Below are 16,891 nucleotides of genomic sequence, written 5' to 3' on the forward strand. Positions count from 1 at the left end.
TCCAAGACATCTTAGAGACGTTTCCAAGACATGTAAGAGACGGGTCCGAGACGTGTAAGAGACGGGTCCGAGACGTGTAAGAGACGTGTCCGAGACGGGTCCAAGACATCTAAGAGACGTTTCCAAAACATGTAAGAGACGGGTCCGAGACATGTAAGAGACCTGTCCGAGACGTGTAAGAGACGTGTAAGAGACGGGTCCGAGACGTGTCCGAGACGTGTAAGAGACGGGTCCGAGATGTGTCCGAGACGGGTCCGAGATGTGTCCGAGACGGGTAAGAGACGGGTCCGAGACGGGTCCAAGACATGTAAGAGACGTTTCCAAGACATGTAAGAGACGGGTCCGAGACGGGTAAGAGATGTGTCCGAGACGGGTCCAAGACATCTAAGAGACGTTTCCAAGACATGTAAGAGACGGGTCCGAGACGTGTAAGAGACGGGTCAGAGACCTGTCTGAGACGTGTAAGAGACGTGTCCGAGACGGGTCCAAGACATCTAAGAGACGTTTCCAAAACATGTAAGAGACGTGTCCGAGACGGGTCCAAGACATCTAAGAGACGTTTCCAAAACATGTAAGAGACGGGTCCGAGACATGTAAGAGACCTGTCCGAGACGTGTAAGAGACGTGTAAGAGACGGGTCCGAGACGTGTCCGAGACGTGTAAGAGACGGGTCCGAGATGTGTAAGAGACGGGTCCAAGACGTGTCCGAGACGTGTCCGAGACGTGTAAGAGACAGGTCCAAGACGTGTCCGAGACGTGTCCGAGACGTGTAAGAGACGGGTCCGAGATGTGTAACAGACGTGTCCGAGACGTGTAAGAGACGGGTCCGAGATGTGTAAGAGACGGGTCCGAGATGTGTAAGAGACGGATCCAAGACGTGTCCGAGACGTGTCCGAGACGTGTAAGAGACAGGTCCAAGACGTGTCCGAGACGTGTCCGAGACGTGTAAGAGACGGGTCCGAGATGTGTAAGAGACGGGTCCGAGATGTGTAAGAGACGGATCCAAGACGTGTCCGAGACGTGTCCGAGACGTGTAAGAGACAGGTCCAAGACGTGTCCGAGACGTGTCCGAGACGTGTAAGAGACGGGTCCAAGACGTGTCCGAGACGTGTCCGAGACGTGTAAGAGACGGGTCCGAGATGTGTAACAGACGTGTCCGAGACGTGTAAGAGACGGGTCCGAGATGTGTAAGAGACGGGTCCGAGATGTGTAAGAGACGGATCCAAGACGTGTCCAAGACGTGTCCGAGACGTGTCCGAGACGTGTAAGAGACGGATCCAAGACGTGTCCGAGACGTGTCCGAGACGTGTAAGAGACGGGTCCGAGATGTGTAACAGACGTGTCCGAGACGTGTAAGAGACGGGTCCGAGATGTGTAAGAGACGGGTCCGAGACGTGTCCGAGACGTGTAAGAGACGTGTAAGAGACGTGTAAGAGACGGGTCCGAGACGTGTCCGAGACGGGTCCGAGATGTGTCCGAGACGGGTAAGAGACGGGTCCAAGACATGTAAGAGACGTTTCCAAGACATGTAAGAGACGGGTCCGAGACGGGTAAGAGATGTGTCCGAGACGGGTCCAAGACATCTAAGAGACGTTTCCAAGACATGTAAGAGACGGGTCCGAGACATGTAAAAGACGTGTCCGCGACGTGTAAAAGACGTGTCCGCGACGTGTAAAAGACGGGTCTGCGACGGGCTCGAGACGTGCCCGAGAAGTGTCTGACACGTTTCCGAGACGGGTCCAAGAAGGGTCCAAGACGAGCAAGAGACAGGTCCGAGACATGTAAGAGACGGATCCAAGACGTGTAAGAGACGGGTCCGCGAAGTGTAAAAGACGTGTCCGCGACGTGTAAAAGACGTGTCCGCGACGTGTAAAAGACGGGTCTGCGACGGGCTCGAGACGTGCCCGGGAAGTGTCTGAGATGTGTAAGAGACGTGCCCGAGAAGTGTCTGACACGTTTCCGAGACGGGTCCAAGAAGGGTCCAAGACGAGCAAGAGACAGGTCCGAGACATGTAAGGGACGGATCCGAGACGTGTAAGATATGTGTCCGAGACGAATCCGAGACGGATCCGAGACGTGTCCGAGACGTGTAAGAGACGGATCCAAGACATGTAAGATATGTGTCCGAGACGAATCCGAGACGTGTAAGAGACGTGTCCGAGACGTGTCCGAGACGTGTAAGAGACGGATCCAAGACGTGTCCGAGACGTGTCCGAGACGTGTAAGATATGTGTCCGAGACGAATCCGAGACGGATCCGAGACGTGTAAGAGACGTGTCCGAGACGTGTAAGAGACGGATCCAAGACGTGTCCGAGACGTGTCCGAGACGTGTAAGAGACGGGTCCGAGATGTGTAAGAGACGGGTCCGAGATGTGTAAGAGACAGGTCCGAGATGTGTAAGGGACGGATCCGAGACGTGTAAGATATGTGTCCGAGACGAATCCGAGACGGATCCGAGACGTGTAAGAGACGTGTCCGAGACGTGTAAGAGACGGATCCAAGACGTGTCCGAGACGTGTAAGAGACGGATCCAAGACGTGTCCGAGACGTGTCCGAGACGGGTCCGAGATGTGTAAGAGACGGGTCCGAGACGTGTCCGAGACGTGTAAGAGACGTGTCCGAGACGTATAAGAGACGGGTCCGAGACGTGTAAGAGACGGGTCCGAGATGTGTCCGAGACGGGTAAGAGACGGATCCAAGACGCGTCCGAGACGTGTAAGAGACGGATTCAAGACGTGTCCGAGATGTGTCCGAGACGGGTAAGAGACGTGTCCGAGACATCTAAGAGACGTTTCCAAGACATGTAAGAGACGGGTCCGAGACGGGTCCAAGACATGTAAGAGACGGGTCCGAGACGTGTAAGAGACGTGTAAGAGACGTGTCCGAGACGTGTAAGAGACGTGTCCGAGACGTGTAAGAGACGGATCCGAGACGTGTCCGAGACGTGTCCGAGACGTGTAAGAGACGGGTCCGAGATGTGTAAGAGACGGGTCCGAGATGTGTAAGAGACGGGTCCAAGACGTGTCCGAGACGTGTCCGAGACGTGTAAGAGACGGGTCCGAGATGTGTAACAGACGTGTCCGAGACGTGTAAGAGACGGGTCCGAGATGTGTAAGAGACGGGTCCGAGATGTGTAAGAGACGGATCCAAGACGTGTCCGAGACGTGTCCGAGACGTGTAAGAGACAGGTCCAAGACGTGTCCGAGACGTGTCCGAGACGTGTAAGAGACGGGTCCGAGATGTGTAAGAGACGGGTCCGAGATGTGTAAGAGACAGGTCCAAGACGTGTCCGAGACGTGTCCGAGACGTGTAAGAGACGGGTCCAAGACGTGTCCGAGACGTGTCCGAGACGTGTAAGAGACGGGTCCGAGATGTGTAACAGACGTGTCCGAGACGTGTAAGAGACGGGTCCGAGATGTGTAAGAGACGGGTCCGAGATGTGTAAGAGACGGATCCAAGACGTGTCCAAGACGTGTCCGAGACGTGTCCGAGACGTGTAAGAGACAGGTCCAAGACGTGTCCGAGACGTGTCCGAGACGTGTAAGAGACGGGTCCAAGACGTGTCCGAGACGTGTCCGAGACGTGTAAGAGACGGGTCCGAGATGTGTAACAGACGTGTCCGAGACGTGTAAGAGACGGGTCCGAGATGTGTAAGAGACGGGTCCGAGACGGGTCCGAGACGTGTCCGAGACGTGTAAGAGACGTGTCCGAGACGTGTAAGAGACGGGTCCGAGACGTGTCCGAGACGGGTCCGAGATGTGTCCGAGACGGGTAAGAGACGGGTCCAAGACATGTAAGAGACGTTTCCAAGACATGTAAGAGACGGGTCCGAGACATGTAAGAGACGGGTCCGCGACGTGTAAAAGACGTGTCCGCGACGTGTAAAAGACGTGTCCGCGACGTGTAAAAGACGGGTCTGCGACGGGCTCGAGACGTGCCCGAGAAGTGTCTGACACGTTTCCGAGACGGGTCCAAGAAGGGTCCAAGACGAGCAAGAGACAGGTCCGAGACATGTAAGGGACGGATCCGAGACGTGTAAGATATGTGTCCGAGACGAATCCGAGACGGATCCGAGACGTGTAAGAGACGTGTCCGAGACGTGTCCGAGACGTGTAAGAGACGGATCCAAGACGTGTCCGAGACGTGTCCGAGACGTGTAAGAGACGGATCCGAGACGTGTAAGATATGTGTCCGAGACGAATCCGAGACGGATCCGAGACGTGTAAGAGACGTGTCCGAGACGTGTAAGAGACGGATCCAAGACGTGTCCGAGACGTGTCCGAGACGTGTAAGAGACGGATCCAAGACGTGTCCGAGACGTGTCCGAGACGTGTAAGAGACGTGTCCGAGACGTGTAAGAGACGGATCCAAGACGTGTCCGAGACGTGTCCGAGACGTGTAAGAGACGGATCCAAGACGTGTCCGAGACGTGTCCGAGACGTGTAAGAGACGTGTCCGAGACGTGTAAGAGACGGATCCAAGACGTGTCCGAGACGTGTCCAAGACATGTAAGAGACGGGTCCGAGATGTGTAAGAGACAGGTCCGAGACATGTAAGGGACGGATCCGAGACGTGTAAGAGACGTGTCCGAGACGTGTAAGAGACGGATCCAAGACGTGTCCGAGATCTGTAAGAGACGGATCCAAGACGTGTCCGAGACGTGTCCGAGACGGGTCCGAGACGTGTAAGAGACGTGTCCGAGACGTGTAAGAGACGGGTCCGAGACGTGTAAGAGACGGGTCCGAGATGTGTCCGAGACGGGTAAGAGACGGATCCAAGACGTGTCCGAGACGGGTAAGAGACGGATCCAAGACGTGTCCGAGACGTGTAAGAGACGGGTCCGAGACGGGTCCAAGACATGTAAGAGACGGGTCCGAGACGGGTCCAAGACATGTAAGAGACGGGTCCGAGACATGTAAGAGACGTGTAAGAGACGTGTAAGAGACGGGTCCGAGACGGGTCCAAGACATGTAAGAGACGGGTCCGAGACGGGTCCAAGACATGTAAGAGACGGGTCCGAGACGGGTCCAAGACATGTAAGAGACGGGTCCGAGACGTGTAAGAGACGTGTAAGAGACGGGTCCAAGACATGTAAGAGACGGGTCCGAGACGTGGAAGAGACGTGTAAGAGACGGGTCCAAGACGTGTCCGAGACGTGTCCGAGACGTGTCCGAGATGTGTAAGAGACGTGTCCGAGACGTGTAAGAGACGGGTCCGAGATGTGTAAGAGACGGGTCCGAGACGTGTCCGAGACGTGTAAGAGACGTGTCCGAGACGTGTAAGAGACGGGTCCGAGATGTGTCCGAGACGGGTCCAAGACGTGTAAGAGACGGGTCCGAGACGGGTCCAAGACATGTAAGAGACGTTTCCAAGACATGTAAGAGACGGGTCCGAGACGGGTAAGAGATGTGTCCGAGACGGGTCCAAGACATCTAAGAGACGTTTCCAAGACATGTAAGAGACGGGTCCGAGACGTGTAAGAGACGGGTCAGAGACCTGTCTGAGACGTGGAAGAGACGTGTCCGAGACGGGTCCAAGACATCTAAGAGACGTTTCCAAAACATGTAAGAGACGGGTCCGAGAAATGTAAGAGACGGGTCCGCGACGTGTAAAAGACGTGTCCGCGACGTGTAAAAGACGTGTCCGCGACGTGTAAAAGACGGGTCTGCGACGGGCTCGAGACGTGCCCGAGAAGTGTCTGACACGTTTCCGAGACGGGTCCAAGAAAGGTCCAAGACGAGCAAGAGACAGGTCCGAGACATGTAAGGGACGGATCCGAGACATGTAAGAGACGGGTCCGAGACGTGTAAGAGACGTGTAAGAGACGTGTAAGAGACGGGTCCGAGACATGTAAGAGACGTGTAAGAGACGGGTCCGAGACGGGTCCAAGACATCTAAGAGACGTTTCCAAGACATGTAAGAGACGGGTCCGAGACGTGTAAGAGACGGGTCAGAGACCTGTCTGAGACGTGGAAGAGACGTGTCCGAGACGGGTCCAAGACATCTAAGAGACGTTTCCAAAACATGTAAGAGACGGGTCCGAGAAATGTAAGAGACGGGTCCGCGACGTGTAAAAGACGTGTCCGCGACGTGTAAAAGACGTGTCCGCGACGTGTAAAAGACGGGTCTGCGACGGGCTCGAGACGTGCCCGAGAAGTGTCTGACACGTTTCCGAGACGGGTCCAAGAAAGGTCCAAGACGAGCAAGAGACAGGTCCGAGACATGTAAGGGACGGATCCGAGACATGTAAGAGACGGGTCCGAGACGTGTAAGAGACGTGTAAGAGACGTGTAAGAGACGGGTCCGAGACATGTAAGAGACGTGTAAGAGACGGGTCCGAGATGCAGGACCACGTGGAGACATCTGCAAGAGTTTTATACGTCTGTCACTTCAAGAAGAAGAAAAATGTCACATTTTACAACATTTCAGCGTGAATACGTAGAATTAGACATTCTGTCCGTCCGTCCACATCTTAAAGCCTTTTATGTGTTGAATGATGACCAAGCAGGAAGTGGCGTCTCTCCTTCAGAAGGAATAAACATTGAACTGCATTCATTCTGCTGATCAGGGATCTGTCGTTCTTCCCGCCTGATGAAACTTCACACACCAACACGTAAACTGGTTTGCAATCAGAAACCCTTCCTGCCGAGGTGTCAGAGTTGGATCAGAGCTTCAAAGAGGCGGAGTGGACCACCTCTCATCCCCGGCGGATGCGGTCCAGACGGTGTCAGGATGCAGAGCAGCCTGGAATCCATCAAACCCAAAGACAGGAGCGTCACACGGGAAGGTGTGCATGGAGAGTTGGGTTGAAGTCATTCTGGACAAACATGAGGACGATAATCTGTAGCTGCGCTGTGAAGAACCTGCAGCTGCTTCTGTAACAATATCACAATATGTCCCGTCTCCTCGCTGACATCATGACATGTCACATGACATCAGTTCCTTTTACTCGTTTGCTGAGACACATTTCTCACAAGCTTCTCTTTCTCCGAACTCAAGCTTCCAGACAGCAGACTCTTCTGGCAAAAACAAAATCTCACGTGGGAAGAAGACAAACGGACTCAATCAGTAGCTTCAGACAAGACGGACGGACTGACTGATGGACAGACAAGACAGACAAACGGACTGATGGACGGACGGACTGACTGATGGACAGACAAGACAGACAAACGGACTGATGGACGGACGGACAAACGGACTGATGGACAGACAAGACAGACAAACGGACTGATGGACGGACGGACGGACAGACGGACTGATGGACAGACAAGACAGACAAACGGACTGATGGACGGACGGACTGACTGATGGACAGACAAGACAGACAAACGGACTGATGGACGGACGGACAAACGGACTGATGGACGGACGGATGGACAGACGGACTGATGGACAGACAAGACAGACAAACGGACTGATGGACGGACGGACAAACGGACTGATGGACGGACGGACGGACAGACGGACTGATGGACAGACAAGACAGACAAACGGACTGATGGACGGACGGACAAACGGACTGATGGACAGACAAGACAGACGGACGGACTGATGGACGGACGGACAAACGGACTGATGGACGGACGGACGGACAGACGGACTGATGGACAGACAAGACAGACAAACGGACTGATGGACGGACGGACGGACAGACGGACTGATGGACAGACAAGACAGACAAACGGACTGATGGACGGACGGACAGACGGACTGATGGACAGACAAGACAGACAAACGGACTGATGGACGGACGGACGGACAGACGGACTGATGGACGGACGGACGGACAGACGGACTGATGGACAGACAAGACAGACAAACGGACTGATGGACGGACGGACGGACAGACGGACTGATGGACGGACGGACGGACAGACGGACTGATGGACAGACAAGACAGACAAACGGACTGATGGACGGACGGACAAACGGACTGATGGACGGACGGACAGACGGACTGATGGACGGACGGACGGACTGATGGACAGACAAGACAGACAAACGGACTGATGGACGGACGGACGGACAGACGGACTGATGGACAGACAAGACAGACAAACGGACTGATGGACAGACAAGACAGACAAACGGACTGATGGACGGACGGACGGACAGACGGACTGATGGACAGACGGACTGATGGACAGACGGACTGATGGACGGACGGACGGACAGACGGACTGATGGACGGACGGACGGACAGACGGACTGATGGACAGACGGACTGATGGACGGACGGACGGACAGACGGACTGATGGACAGACGGACTGATGGACAGACGGACTGATGGACGGACGGACGGACAGACGGACTGATGGACGGACGGACGGACAGACGGACTGATGGACAGACGGACTGATGGACGGACGGACGGACAGACGGACTGATGGACAGACAAGACAGACAAACGGACTGATGGACGGACGGACAAACGGACTGATGGACGGACGGACGGACAGACGGACTGATGGACAGACAAGACAGACAAACGGACTGATGGACGGACGGACGGACTGATGGACAGACAAGACAGACAAACGGACAGATGGACGGACGGACCGACCAATGAACGTAGGGACAGACAGATTCCGTCTGTTATGAGAGAACGCCATCGGTAGCGTCTCGCCAGGCAGAAATGTAAACAGCACCCCCAGCAGTGGGCTCAGTGGCGAACTGGAGGTAATTATTCAGCCTGAGCGCGACCCCGCGGACGATCCCCTTTAAACTCCTCCACAGAGCTGTCAGGAAGGATCGCTTCCTTTGAGATGACACGCTGGCTTGCATGTAGTACAAACAAAGGATCAGACCACATCAGGTGGGCTTTGTTCAAACAGAAATCCCTGAGCTGGGGACAGAAAGAGCGAGCATCGCTGAAAAGTCAAACATTTACCCGACTCCAGGTGGTCTGTGAGCATCACAGCAAGCCTCTCCAGCTCGCTTCTGAGAGCTTCTCCTCAACGAAGACGCCTTCCTCCACGTGTTCAACATGACATGTCAGAGCAAAGCTGCTGTCGGCAGATTCAGAGCTACAATCCTGAGTTGCTTGATCCTGCAGCTGTGAGAGATAAAAACCTGTTAAATGTGAGCGTTTCGTACCAACATCACCATCTGGGAGTTTCCAGGTAAACCAGTTGAAGCTGATTCTTCCAACTGGTGTTCATACCTGCAGATTCCATGAACAGCTGATCACACCAACCCACGTCTCTGACTCAGTCCTCCATCCCGAGCTGCATGAGGTAGTGGGCCATGGTGGACAGAAAAAAAGACCTCCACCAGAACCAGAGCTAGAACCAGAACCAGAACCAGGCTCAGGGGGAGCGGCCATCGGTCTCGACCAGTTGGGGTGGAGACTGCACACATATACTCCAAACCAAGAAGAAAAAGTACCAGATTGTACCTGTCAGGCTAAGTTCTTCTCCGTTTTTTTGTGTATAAACTGGTTCATTCATTCATCATCCTAACTGCTTGGTCCCATGAAGGGGAAGCAGGAGCCTATCCCAGCAGTCTTTGGGCGAGAGGCAGGTACACCCTGGACAGCTCGCCAGTCCATTGCAGGGCCGTAAACTGGTTCAAACACTACCGCACACGTACCTCCATGTGTCCTCTCTGTAGGTTTAAGTATCCGTATTAACATTACGGCAGTTTGTATTTCTGTGTGGTTCAGCTGCAGCTCTAGGTGAACTCTGACCATCGGGGAACCATTTGGAGCGAACGTTTTAGGCAAATAAAAGCAAATAAAAACAGGTAAATAAAACGTCCTCCTGGCCGCCTAGGTTCTTTTAAAAATCAGGGGGAGCAGAGTCAACCACACTAAATCTCAAAACGGTTTATTAAAAACAAGATAGAAAACAAAAGGTAAAAGGGTTCAAATATTAAAACCCCAGTCCCATGCATGTGACCCCGTCACATACCTCACACACAGACAGGAACAAGGATCCAATCTGAAAGACTCGTCAACTGGAAGGGTTAGAAGCCCTTCTCCCTCCCATCAGGGTTGGGGAACAGTTAAAGTCCAAACCGTTGGTTAGTCAGACGGCGGTCTCAGTCTTCTCATTGGGAACATTTTCTCTCAGCTGCAGCTGTTTTAATAAAACCTTCTTTCTTCAGTCATTATTTCCTGTCAGATTTCCACACCAGAGTTCCCCTCTGAGTTCTGACGTCAGTTTCAGACAAACGTGGAGGAGGATCGTGATGTGTTCACTCTCAGATCAAACTGCAGACATACAGGACGCCTCAGTATTCGTCTTTTGTTGCGATGCAGAAGACGGACAGACGGTCTCGTCCATCTCCTGCTTTGGCTGTGTCGTAACTTGTCAGTTTAAGTTTATTTGGCTCTGAAAGGGGCATGCTTGAAAACTGACCAGTGCACGGACACGGAGAACGTACACGGGAAACTCTGAGCACATGTAAACATTACGAACTAAAGATTTATTTACCTGCACTAGGTGTTGTCACGGCAGGAAAGAACTGCCGTACGAGGTGGGACCCAAAATGCAGAGTGGCGGCGAGTCAGAATGAAGCACAATTTATGGCTTAAACTGAGTTTCTTGGTTGTTCTGTCCAGGTTGTATCTCCAGAAGGAGAAGATAATTAGCGGAGTCCAAACAAATGAAGTCTGAGAAAATGGTTCTTGCAACAATGAGGCTTACTGTGACCAGGAGTGGTTGATCGGCTGGAGGGGGGTAGTCAAGTTCTCAGGTGTGGTGAACCAGATGGCAGGGCGAGCAGGCAGGTGGACCGGCTGGTGGTTGCTCTGGGATTGGTGGCATGGATCCCGGTGAGACAAGGCAGTGCTTCGTCGCAGGAAAGAGCAAAAACAATGGTTACCAAATGCTTCGACAACACGGAATCCTCAAGGAGCCAGATTTACCACAGGTACTGTGAGATAACCTGGTGGAGACTGGATCCAGTGCCAGACGAGCTGCAGGTGTTTCCATCATCACTCCAGACTCCACCCTGAGCCTCTAGGAAGCCTGCTCAGAACCGCCTACAAACCCAGGAGAGAAAAACAAACCCCTGCTAGGAGCAACCCATGACAGGGGTTGTAGCCATTAATATACTAATACATCTTTTTCATTTATCATTTTTAATTTGTTAATTTCCCAAATTATTTCATCCAAAAGTTATTTTCCCCTGAACAAATAATATTCACATAATCTGCAAACAAAACAAACTTCATTGCTTCTGAAACTTTGTATATGTCATCTATATACAGTAAAAACAACATTGGTTCTAATATTGACCCTTGAGGTACTCCACATGTTCCACTTATGTTCAGATTTATGCTGATCAATCTGGACAAACTGTCTTTCCTCCAAGTACCTTTCTATCCAGTCCTAATTATTCCTCTGAAGCCATGTTGTTCCAGTTTGTGTATCAATATGGTGTATCATATCAAAGGCCTTTTGTAAGTTAATTACAATATTAATTACATATTTTTCTAAACCATTTATTTCGTACATCAAATCAATTAAAGGTTAGTCGATCAATTGCATCTGAAACCACGTTGACTGTCAAATAAATGATGTTTTTCAATAAAGTTATGAACTCTCAAATAACTTTTCTAATATCTTAGAAAACTGCGGCAAAAGAGAGACAGGCCGATAGTTTGTGTATTGGTGTTTGTCTCCTGATTTGAAGACGGGGATAACTTCAGCTAGTTTCATTTCTTTAAGGGAGAATTGTCCACATGTGAACGACAGAACGACATTCATGTGTGAATGGTTTAATAGTAGCTTCTGCTACTTTCCTAATAGTTTTCATATCAAGATTAGTAATACCCTTTGATGTTTTATTATTGCATTCTTTATCGTGTCAAAAACTTCTTTCTCCTCAACAGGAGACACATGGAAAATGCTTTGCTCTCCAATAAGCATCTTATTAGCTGCTATTTTCTTAGCTAGTTCAGACCCAACGCTGACAAAAAAATGTTAAAACATCCACAATTTACTGTCTGCCTGTAATAATCTTATTATTCACTATAAAATAATCAGGATAACTTAAGTTTTCCATTCTTCCTCCAATGACCGTATTTAGCACTTTCCACATTACATTTTTTTTTTTTAAGTTAAGTAGTTTAATAATCTTTTTTACTGTCACGCATAATGCTAGTCAGTTTATTCTTATATGTTTTGTATTTTAATTCAGCATCTTCTGTTCCATATTGAAGGTGTTGTTTAAATAAATAAATGTTCTTTTTGCATGCATTTAGTAACCCTTTTGTTTGCCATGGAGTTTCTATGTGGTCTTTTTCTCTAAGCTTTTTATGTGGACAATTCTTAAATATACGATATAAATATTTCAAGGAAGGAAATGTAAGCTGTGTTTACATCAGACTTTTCCTTTATAAATTCCCCATTTTGAGGAGATAAATCATTCTTAAAGGAGTCATCACCCGGAAATTGCACTTTTTTGAGTTAAAACGTGCGTATTAGTGTTGGGCGGTAGTGGTAACGTCCCTGGAAGCCTTTCTGTTGAAGACGGTCGGCTTTTTCCTTCTGGGCGCTTTGTTTGTAGCAAAACTGTCCACAAGGCTGAAACCTCGCAAACACGTTTTTTTTTATTTTCTCCCCGGGATGTCATAATCCCGTAGAGCTATTTGCATTAACCAGCCCCTTTTCCAGCATAAATACACCTGCTGGACCTGCCTCAGTTGCTATTAGCAACAAGCTGTGTGAAGATGTGCGAGCAGTGATCATGTCCACTGCTCGGTTGTCTGTTACCAAAACCAACATCAGAAGGTTTTTTTTCTCTCCCTTCATCAGCAGACCAAACTACCAGGGACAGATGGATTACATTAGTTTTTGTTGATAATGCACCTGCATCTCTGCCGACTGCGGCCTCTGTTTGTGCCAGACATGTTGCTAACATTTGGGAAAATACCAGGTAAAGACGGCATCAAACCCGGTTGGAAAGAGGGGGAATTCCAACTTTAAGCGGCTCAGCATCACTGCAGTCGTTAAGTGTCACTCCTGCTATAAAGTTCTGCTTTGTCGTGACTGAGACCTGACTTAAGCTGATGCAGATAATGCTAATGCTAACAGCTATGCTAACGGGACGAGCCTGAAGGTTTAACTTCTTGTGCCGTACAAATGAGCCCCAGGTTTTATTTTCTTATATCTATCCTATGCTCGGCCACGTAAATGTTTGTAAATGACTTCTCTATTTTTATTTTCATGCCTGCTACCACACAGTAAGTACAGTATTCATGAGGGACGTAGCTTTGCTCTCCCCACCATGACATGGCAGCTGTAATAATCATACTGATAATTTAACAAGGTAACCATCATGTAGTCTGATATTGGCATCTATTGGATATCGGCAGGGAGGATATGTATTAGTTTTTTCTTTTTTTAAGTGATGTTCTATTGCCTTTTCATAAAAGCCATCAACGAGTTTCTTCACCGAACCAGAATGCAAACTTTTTATTTCTGACATCTTCACGTCATGTTTGTAAAACGGGAGCTCTGCAGGATTAATATCTGCAGCCTCTGTGGATGTGGAGGTCTGACTCCTGGTATGATGGATCTGAAAGATATGTTTTATTTTTATCTACATGCAGTGAAGACAGAGGTTAGGGAAAATTGTGTCTGTGTATAACTGTGTGAAATAAAATGAGTGTGTTTTTAATATTCTATGTTAATATTTCAGTGTGTGAAAACCTGTTTTATTTAATCAGCTTTTTGAAAATAAAAGTATGCAAAGCACTTTGTGTTGCCTTTGGCATGAAAGTGCTTTATAAAGTTTGATTTGATCTCTTTGTATTACAATATTTGATTACTCTTAAACTGCAGCTATTTACACCTACAATCTATTTATGTGATGATCTGATATTTTTATAACTTGTATTTGCATATTTTAGTCCAGCACATCTCACACCATGCGCAGCACCAGCGGTCTACTGATGTCTAAAAGTTGATGTTGGAGCAGACTGACCCTACAATACAGGCAACAACTGGAACACAGCTGTCACCAAGGACTTTCCACCCTCTCTTCACAAATACAGGTTTGTTGTTTGTTTGATTAATTTTACATTAAGAAAATTATAATAAATCAAACACATATACATTCTTAATGGAAGCTAAGAGGCTCTTTTATTGCTTGTTCTGATGTCAGTATCTGGTTCTGTGCAGAAAAGGAACCCAGACGACAGCAGTGAAGGTGACATCTCAGCCAGTCTGGAGGAAGATGATGATGATGATGAGTGCTGTTGAGGCTTGCTCATCCGGCTCCAGAACCACGAGAGTCCACATAAAACCCAGAAAACTCAGCTACTGTGTTAACAAAATCAATAACTAAGAGTGAAAATGATTATTTTTATTTTATTACATTGAAAATGAGTATTGGTTTTATTTCTGTACACTAATAAAGATATTGTGTTTTAAAGAGCTGTATGTTTTTAACTTCAGCTTTACATTTTACATTCAGAAGTCAGATGCATAAATGTGTAAATGGTAAAGTTGTGTATTTACTTTAATTCAATTGCTATTGCCCTAAGTGACTGCAGCAAAGTTACTACTTGTTATATGTAATATGAAATGGCAAGAACACATATAATCACCTTTTACAGTTATTTGCCATTTGATTAGCTTTATTTCTGAATTTTTGGGCATTGAAGAGAAACTTGCCTCTCGTTCCCTCCAACACGTAAATGTACATAATCCTGCTTATAAATGTTTCCTGCATTTTGTAATGAAAAAGCATTGAAGCAGACTGTATGTCTCCTGTCTCAGCAGGTCTCCCTGGCCGGGAGTAGCAGTTCCTGTTGTCTGTTGTCTTTCTGTCCTCTTCCCCCCACACAGCAGAGGCAGATGGCTGCCTGTCCTGAGCCGGGTTCTGCCGGAGGTTTCCTTCCTGTTAAAAGGGAGTTTTTTCCTTCCCACTGTCGCCAGTGTGCTTGCTCAGGATGGGAGATTGAGTTGGACTCAACTCAATCTGTTGGTTTCCTTATATAGGCTGTTATGAATTGGCCTTCATTATGTTTTCCCCTCTGTCTGTAAAGCGTCTTGAGATGGCATTGCCGTGATTTGACGCTATATAAATAAAGTTGAATTGAGTTGAATTGAACTGGTTCCATGCCAGGATGTTGGGTCAGACACGGAGGGGTTTGGACCTGCTTTATCCTTCTGAGCACCTAAGGAAATGAAAAGAGAAAATTTATCTTCTAAGCACAGTAATAATATCTTGCTGTCTATTTCTGTTGGCATGTGCAGCTTAACAGAAACAATTAGACCAACATAATAGATGGTAAGTGATGCTGGAATATATAAAACACGAGTCTACATTAGTCAGCAGGAAGCCTGATCAATGATACAAGATATCTGACTTCATGTTATTTATCTGTGCAGTAACACAGCAACCCACATCAGTGGTTGCATCAACCAGAGATCTGTCATGTTGACATAACATTTTTCACACTCCTGGCTAAAACTGGAAATATAAATAAGCTAATTAATTTAGAAAAACACTTGATGGTAAATAAAACCTCAATAAAAAGCGCAGCTTCATGAAATTCCGTGTGGTTAAAATGTATGTGTGTGCTTATCTGGGTGCAGACCGGCCGGCAGCTGGACACTGAACGTACCGACCGGTTCAGTCAACATCCGTTTCATTTTTTACATCTGTAACCTTGGAGTTTTTAAAAAGTTCATTTATTGTTTAAAAAACGGTGCAACACGGAATAAAACTGAGACGTATTAACATGAACGACATGCCTCGTTGTCAACATGCTATCTGAACAGGCAAGGCGAGCAGACATTAAAAGTGAGGACTTTACCATTCAGAGACAGTTTGGTGTAAACGTGCTCCGTCCACCATCTCGGTATCTTCTGTCTCAGGCTCAGAGTCCGGTTCAGACATCAATGCTGAATTCAGAAAGCTGCTGCTGTCGGGTTAGCTGCTATCACTAGGCGCAAATGTTTTTAGCATGGAGACTACTGGCCTCGCCCCCCTTCCAACTCCGGACTTCCAGCGATCAATCAGCGAGCAGCTCATGAACAGTATTTTAATCCATATCTAGTTTGATAGAAATCTTGCGCGAGTTCTCGCGAGAAAAGTTTTGTTATAAATAAAAGGTCAGAAAAAGCACTTTTAAAAAATTCTTTTAACAAAGTTTTTAAACAGTTACTTAAAAACAGTTAGAGGACAGTGGGCACATGAAAAGACCAGGCTTTGACACCTATTAGAGCAGCCGATGCTTCTTCTGTTTGTATCCTACTGAATCTTAAACTACCATTGTTATTAGTTGTTCTGTAGTTTACATCATACACCATGAAAACCGGGAAATGATCAGTGTTGTCATTTAATAATATATCACTGATTGTGTTGTTGTCAGAAGTGTTGGTGAATATATTGTTGAGCAGAGCAGCACTATGAGCCGTTATTCTAGTAGGTCCTGTAATTAGAGGCTACGTGTTCATACTAAACATGATGCCAATGATTTCTTTAGTGGAATTGTGATATTGCTGTGAGAATATCGATATTATAGTCTCCACATATGAATATATCCTTTTTGGTCTTTGTACTGAATAATCTTTCCATCCAGTCATTAAATAAATTCACGTCTGATCCTGGAGCCCTGTAAACACAGCTAACCATGTTTTTCATTTTATTTACAGTGATTTCCACAGTTATGCATTCAAATACTTTTTCTACAGTTAAAAACATTCTTTCAACAATTTGCCAGTTCATGTTTTTATCAATAAATATCCAGTTTGTCCCCAGTTTGTTTCTGGCCTTATGATCCATTCAGGATAAACGAATAAACTAACATTAGTTCTGCTGAGGACTGGAAATGGACCAATCAGAGAAGACACATCAGCCTGAGTCTCCGCCCCTCGAGCGAGCAGCTTTGTTCAGCTGAGCTGCAGCAGCAGACTGAAGGCGTGCTG

This window comes from Telmatherina bonti, assembly GCF_933228915.1.
Source record: "Telmatherina bonti genome assembly, chromosome: 12".
Classification (NCBI taxonomy): Eukaryota; Metazoa; Chordata; class Actinopteri; order Atheriniformes; family Telmatherinidae; genus Telmatherina; species Telmatherina bonti.